Genomic DNA, 7878 nt, shown 5'->3' on the forward strand with positions numbered 1-7878 from the left:
TAACCGCGGACGGCTATGCATTCCGCTGAATAAAATAGAACACTTTCGGACGGGCTGCGGAGCATCGTGTATTCATACAATAATACTCTATACAACAAATCGCATGATTGATTTTTGCATTAACACCCGTAATCAAATCGATTGTCATTACGTAACAATAAAATCCGAGCTGAGTCACTCAAGAAATAATCGAACGAGTAATTTGCGAATCGGCGAAGTCAGTTGAAATCCACATACTATACAAACGATGGTCATGTGGGTCTACTCTATGGAGGGGAGAATGAAAATGGCGACGATGACTGCGATCATAATAATTGATGATGGTGGCGATGATGTTGATGACGATGTTAAAGAGGAAAATGATTACGATGATGATGATGATGGTAATGACGGGGATCAGGTGATGACGAAAAATACAAATTATTGGACAAGAGTACCCTGCAGGTGTAAATTTAAAGAGGAAAAAGATTAAAAGCAGAACAAAGCAGGAAGATTAAAAAACACAAGAATTTAAAGGGATGGTCCAGGCTGGAGATATTTATATCTCAATAAATAGAGTCAAATTCACAAAGCAAAATGCTGAAAATTTGATCAAAATTTATAACAAATAATAAAGTTATTGAATTTTAAAAATCTGCATTATTCCGATGAAACAGTTCTAGGCATGTCTTTAAATATATGAATATTCATTAGGTGGGCTGATGATGTCATATCCCCACTTGTTCTTTTGTAGTTTATTATATGAAATTAGCTTTCTTCAAAAATGTTCTACCAAAAACTAAAACAATATGGGATTGACAGTTGATTGAGTGCATTAGTTATTTATTGCCACAATGGAGACAGTTTACAAATGTATGAATTAAAAAAAATTGATTTCATGTATATAAGAAAAAGGAAAGTGGGGATGTGACATCATCAGCCCACCTAATGAATATTCATGACGATGTGCATATAACTGTTTTCACAAAATATTTATAAAATTTAAAATTCAATAACTTATTTGTTATCCGATTTTGATGAAATTTTCAGCATTTTGCTCTGTAAATTTTACTCTATTTATTTAGATATAAATATTTTCAGCTCGGGCCATCCCATTAATGTATTCAATTCAATTTCTATTAAAAAGTTCAATGTCGATCGCTGCATGACCAATGAAATTATCGCACCGCACCATTTCAATGTGTACACGATGCCATTTCGACCTGATAATTCACAATTCGTATATCCATGCCAAGAACAAACCGTCTTTTATTCGACAACAGCAAGAAATTCCTAAGCTCTCCTGCAAACAGATGGAGAAAGTTTGTGGTATAAGGTTAGTCTGGTACACTGGGTATTTCGGACTGTTTGTTGCAGCTAGTGCCCAAGGAACGAATTCAGGATTTGATAAATTATGGTCATTTGTAGGGGCACCGGCCGGGGAGGGGGGGGGGGGCTCAGAAAAGGCAAGGCTTACAATAAATAACAAATGACAAAGATGAAAATAAAATGGGTGTTTCATCTATTCCTTTCTCCGTACTAATTTGCAACCCTATTCTTTTGTCTATGAAAAGTTGAATATAAATCATTTACCTGTCTAATGGAAGAATTAAGGGGGGGGGGGTAATTGGCGAACAAAAACATCCTGCTCTTTGTAGGCCTACTTGACCTTTTAAGGAAAAGCCCCGGATTCTATAATGATAAAACTAACTGTACACAATTAAATACCCCTTTTCATACCCCAAATTATTACATGTAACATTCGCCTGACTATGATTATATATTGGCATTAATATAATCAAGGAGATGTCTCCTTTATATAATCAATTACATGTTCACACAATCAGACATGACAACCACTTTTCAAATGTGTGATAATCCCCGTTACAATACACCTGAATTGGGTTTATAATACTTCAAAATCTCTCATTTTACGCGTATTATGTAATTTTTGAAATGAGTAGGTTTTACACCATTTTTATTTTTGATTTCAGAAACTTGCCCCCCCCCCCAATTTAAGTTGGTTCTTTAAGCAGATCAAAGAGACACGATACTTGGGCTATATTCTGATTTCACTATCCAATACACGATTTATAAAATCCAAATCACTGAGTCGTCATTAATGATATATCTATCGGGTGCTGTACTTGTTTATCAATTTTGTGAAGACAAATAAAAAAATATTTTGTACTTTTCTTAAATTCTTTTTCTTTTCAAGGGAGAAAAAAAAGTCATATGAATTTTTAGGAAATTGGCAAAGCCGATCTCCTAATATTTATATAAAAGTTAGATCCTACCTTAATTCTTGCTCGCCAGATGATAGAATGGGATCCAGCCGCTCAGAATCTCAGATAAATTGCACAAATCCGTGAATAGAAATATATACACTTCACAATTTCAAATAGAGTAGAAAAGGGGACAGATGTCACAAAATGTCTCGCGAAGTAATGAGCTCATTAAATATGCAGAGAATATAGACTTCGAAGGAGTGGAAGTGACGGTAAGAAATAAGATTGGAAAATGCAGAGAAATAATTAAGTATAAGTTGATCCTCCACAAGATTTGATTCAATCCTCACTAGCAGCTGGATGAGATGGTCAGCATGAGTGGACAGGACGAAGGCAGAGAGTAGAGTCATGATGTGGTAGAGAAGACAAGTTGTTTTTACCAACATCAGAAAAGATGAGACAAAGAAATAAGCGCCAAAAAGAGGGGCAAAACAAAGTTGAAAAGAACAAAGAAGAGAGAAGCAGACTGTGAGAAAAGCAAATATGCCAGCATCTCTGTAGTGATGTTGTATATACCTGCAAGTTCATTGCAATAAACAAGGAACAATGAAAGGATGTTTGCTCCAAGTCTAGGAACAAAAGAAAGGTTGTTTCTCAATATAAGAATGTGTTTGCCAAGTAGATCTGGGCAGGAAATGAATTGCCTTGTTCTGTGAATGTAGAGTATTGTGGTACATACACATGGCGTGAACAAGTGAGAATATATGAAATTGGAAATAAAAGAAAGAATTTATATACATATACAGAATGTAGAAATATAAATGAAAATATATACAAGGAAAGAATATATAGATGTAGATATATATAAAGAGATATAGTCAAGTCACTACAGTAGCTCCCCCCTAGATTTGTACCGAATAGAAATGTAGTATCAAATCGACAAAGGAAAGTAAAAGGGAACTTGGCTATATAAAACAAGAGAATAAAAGGAGTGGAAACACTAGTGAATTTTGAGACATGTTTCAACCATCTCCGAAAAATTGAATGAACTTGGCAGGAAACCTGACATGGCGACCAGAACGGGTCTTACGAATTTCGGGAGGCATGTGCTTGTCATCAGAATCCACTGCCAAGTCCGTGGAGTTGGATTGTTGATGAACTTGGTCAGGTGGATCTTGATGATGAAATGGAGTGGTAGCCTCCTGCTCGATGAAAGCCGGTTTCAGCCTGTCGACACTGACATTTTCATGTTTACCATTATAATCAATGGTAAAATACTTGTCAGTGCGACGGATGACTCGGAAGGGTCCTCTGTATGGAGGCTGCAGTGGCTTTTTAACAGCATCATCTCTTAGAAAGATGTGAGATGAAGAATGCAGTTCAGGATGTACCTGCGTTCGAGTGTGCTGTTCTCGAGTAGGAGTGGGATGTAATTCTCGCATCATTCTCTTTAGTCTGTGGGCATAGTTAGATGGGTCATCGGCAGAATCAATTTGTGAAGGAGCTACAAACTGTGCAGGTAGAGTGACAGTAGTCCCAAACACAAGTTCCGCTGCAGAGCATCCAATGTCCGCCTTGATTGCTGTGCGTATACCCAGCAAGACTAAAGGGAGTGACTCAGTCCAACGGACCTTGTTATGAGCTTTGAGAGAGGCTTTAAGTTGGCGATGAAAACGCTCCACTAAACCATTTGCGGCAGGATGGTATGCTGTTGTACGGATGCGTTTAGTGCCAAGGAGGTTGGTGAGTGAAAGGAAAAGTGCTGACTCAAATTGCCTACCTCTGTCTGTTGTGATGGTAGTAGGTGCGCCAAACACTGCTACCCATCTGGCCACAAATGCTCGCGCTACCGTCTCCGCAGTGATGTCGGGGATAGGGATAGCTTCTGGCCATCTGGTGTAGCGATCAACACAAGTAAGAAGATAATTGTTACCCTCTGATGAAGGAAGCGGGCCAACAAGATCAATGTGCACATGAGAGAAGCGTGCATCAGGTGAAGTGAAAGTACCAAGTGGTGCTTTGGTGTGCCGATGTACTTTACACTTTTGACATTCGAGGCATGTTTTGGCCCATTTTCTGACATCAGCGTTGATGCTAGGCCAAACAAAGCGCTCTGTAATGAGCTTTTGAGTAGCTCTGATTCCTGGATGAGAAAGTCCATGAAGGGAATCAAAAATAGCTCTTCTATGTTTGACTGGTACCAAAGGCCTGGCAGTACCAGTTGATATATCGCACAGAATGGTAGTGGTAGAACCTGGGAGAGCAATTGACTTGAATTGAAGTGAGGAGTCTTTCACCTCAGTTTCATCTTCCTGATCTTTTGCGATGGCCGCAAAGTCTATGATTGAGGAAGAATCAACTCTGTCAATATACAGACGAGAGAGGGCGTCTGCTGCTGTGTTCTCCTTACCTGAAATGTGCTGTATATCAGAAGTGAACTGAGAAATGAAATCGAGTTGTCGGATTTCACGTGGCGAATGCCTATCCGGTTTCGATTTGAGTGCATGGGTAAGAGGTTTGTGGTCAGTGTAGATAGTAAATGACCTACCTTCAAGAAGATGGCGAAAGTGCTTGATACCCAGATATGCTGCAAGCAACTCCCTACCAAAAGTGCTGTATTTGGTTTCAGCGGGTTGTAACCTCTTAGAGAAGAAAGCCAGAGGTTGCCACACTCCATCTACTCGTTGTTGGATAGCTCCCCCAACTCCTACGTCAGAAGCGTCGACTAGTAGGCACAAGGGAACATCAGTGCGAGGGTGCACAAGAACAGTAGAGTTAGCCAATTGATCTTTAGCATGATTGAAAGCAAGAAGCTCTTTCTCTCCAAGATCAATTGGCATGTTCCTTTTTGTTCTGTTTTTCAACAGATCAGTCAGTGGTTGCAGCACCTCTGCACAACGAGGAATGAATCGCCTGTAGAAGTTTATCAATCCCAGGAATTCTCGAAGTTTGGTGAGTGACGTAGGTGCGGGAAAATCACGGATGATTTTCACTTTGTCGCTAAGAGGGCGGATTCCGGTGTTGTCCACCATATGTCCGAGGAAAGATAGCGATGAAGCACCAAACTGACATTTCGAGGGATTGACGATGATGCCATACTCCTGCAGGCGATCAAATAGTTGACGGAGATGTGTCTCATGTTCATCTTGAGAGGAACTGGCTACCAGTATATCATCCAGATAAACATAGACAAATGGAAGGCCGCGAATGACGGTGTCCATCAATCGCTGGAATGTTTGTGCTGCATTCCTAAGGCCGAATGGCATTCGAACGAATTCGAATAAGCCGAATGGAGTGGTCACGGCAGTCTTGTGAATGTCGCTAGGCTCGACTGGGATCTGATGATATGCCCTAACGAGATCAATTTTGGAAAAAATTGTCTTACCTGCAAGAGTTGAAGAGAAATCTTGCAAGTGTGGGATAGGGTATCGATCCGGGACCGTGCGAGCGTTGAGCAAGCGATAATCACCACAAGGCCGCCAGTCCCCTGGCGTCTTCTTGGGAACCATGTGCAATGGACTTGACCAGTTGCTCTCAGATTGTCGGATAATGCCAAGTTCAAGCATGTGCTCAAACTCTGCCTGGGCAATTCTCTGACGATCTGGAGCAAGACGACGAGGGCGCGCTGCCGCGGGCGGGCCTCGAGTTGGGATGTGATGCGTGGTAGTATGTTTCACTCCTGAGTGCTTGTAAACCGGTCGTGTGATATCCGGATATTGACGGAGAATGGAGTGAAACCGCTCCGATGAGTCGTGTTGAACATACATCGGGCTAATAGTACCTGTATATGAACCACATCCCTGGACTGTAAGAGTGGTTGTGGTGTCTATCAATCGGCGGTGTTTGATATCCACCAACAGTCCGAACTGGTCAAGAAAATCGGCACCCAAAATCGGCGTGGGTATATCTGTCACAACAAATATCCAGCGGAAAACACGCCGTAAACCGAGATCAAGTGTGAAAGACTTTTGTCCGAAAGTCTTGATTGGTGATCGATTTACAGCCTGTAGTTGGATATTTGTCGCGTCAACCCTAGCCGGTTTTCCCAATTTTGAATGAGGGAAAATGCTCACCTCAGCACCTGTGTCGACGAGATAGCGCGTACCAGTGTACTTATCGTTGACAAAGAAAAGGCGACTGGGTTGGGTGCTGCCAAGGGGGTTAGTCGCCGCTATTCCTTGGCGGGGTCGTTTCCCTGGGCCTGTCTTGCTGAGAAAGAGCAAGGACTAATGCACTTTTGAGCACTGCTCCCATATTTCCAGTGATACCAGCACTGGGCACCTGCATGCTGTTCACTGCGATGCGGGCTGCGCGAAACTGATTGTGGGCGCTTAATCGAGTCCTTCGACTTGCGCTGTCGACTACGAGTCCATCTCTGGTTTTCCAGCATGGAGCAGGTTAATGCTTGAACCTGCATTGTGAGCTGGTCAACCTGAGCGGAGAGTTGGTCGATTGGAGAAAGGAAAGATTCAGGAGTAGAAGAAACATTAGGGATAGTCATGTTGTAGGGTTAAGAAAAATTGAGGAGTAGAAAGGAAACAAAAATAGTTAAGTGAGAAGCAAGAATAGCGAAGTGAGAGAAATGAATAAAGGGCGATAAAAGAAAATTAAGGATTCAGGATCACGTCGGGGTCACCAGTTTAGGAAATTGGCAAAGCCGATCTCCTAATATTTATATAAAAGTTAGATCCTACCTTAATTCTTGCTCGCCAGATGATAGAATGGGATCCAGCCGCTCAGAATCTCAGATAAATTGCACAAATCCGTGAATAGAAATATATACACTTCACAATTTCAAATAGAGTAGAAAAGGGGACAGATGTCACAAAATGTCTCGCGAAGTAATGAGCTCATTAAATATGCAGAGAATATAGACTTCGAAGGAGTGGAAGTGACGGTAAGAAATAAGATTGGAAAATGCAGAGAAATAATTAAGTATAAGTTGATCCTCCACAAGATTTGATTCAATCCTCACTAGCAGCTGGATGAGATGGTCAGCATGAGTGGACAGGACGAAGGCAGAGAGTAGAGTCATGATGTGGTAGAGAAGACAAGTTGTTTTTACCAACATCAGAAAAGATGAGACAAAGAAATAAGCGCCAAAAAGAGGGGCAAAACAAAGTTGAAAAGAACAAAGAAGAGAGAAGCAGACTGTGAGAAAAGCAAATATGCCAGCATCTCTGTAGTGATGTTGTATATACCTGCAAGTTCATTGCAATAAACAAGGAACAATGAAAGGATGTTTGCTCCAAGTCTAGGAACAAAAGAAAGGTTGTTTCTCAATATAAGAATGTGTTTGCCAAGTAGATCTGGGCAGGAAATGAATTGCCTTGTTCTGTGAATGTAGAGTATTGTGGTACATACACATGGCGTGAACAAGTGAGAATATATGAAATTGGAAATAAAAGAAAGAATTTATATACATATACAGAATGTAGAAATATAAATGAAAATATATACAAGGAAAGAATATATAGATGTAGATATATATAAAGAGATATAGTCAAGTCACTACAAATTCTTTGGTAGCCAATCATAATATCAGAATCAGTGAACAATAATACCTATAAAACAAGAATGACGGGATGATTCGGCAGATAACAAATGCTCAAGCTGTTTCAAAGGCTAACAAAAACTGTTTCCTCAGACTAACTCTGCACGAGGTCGGGTC

Source organism: Lytechinus pictus, chromosome 4 (genome assembly GCF_037042905.1).
Source record: "Lytechinus pictus isolate F3 Inbred chromosome 4, Lp3.0, whole genome shotgun sequence".
Classification (NCBI taxonomy): Eukaryota; Metazoa; Echinodermata; class Echinoidea; order Temnopleuroida; family Toxopneustidae; genus Lytechinus; species Lytechinus pictus.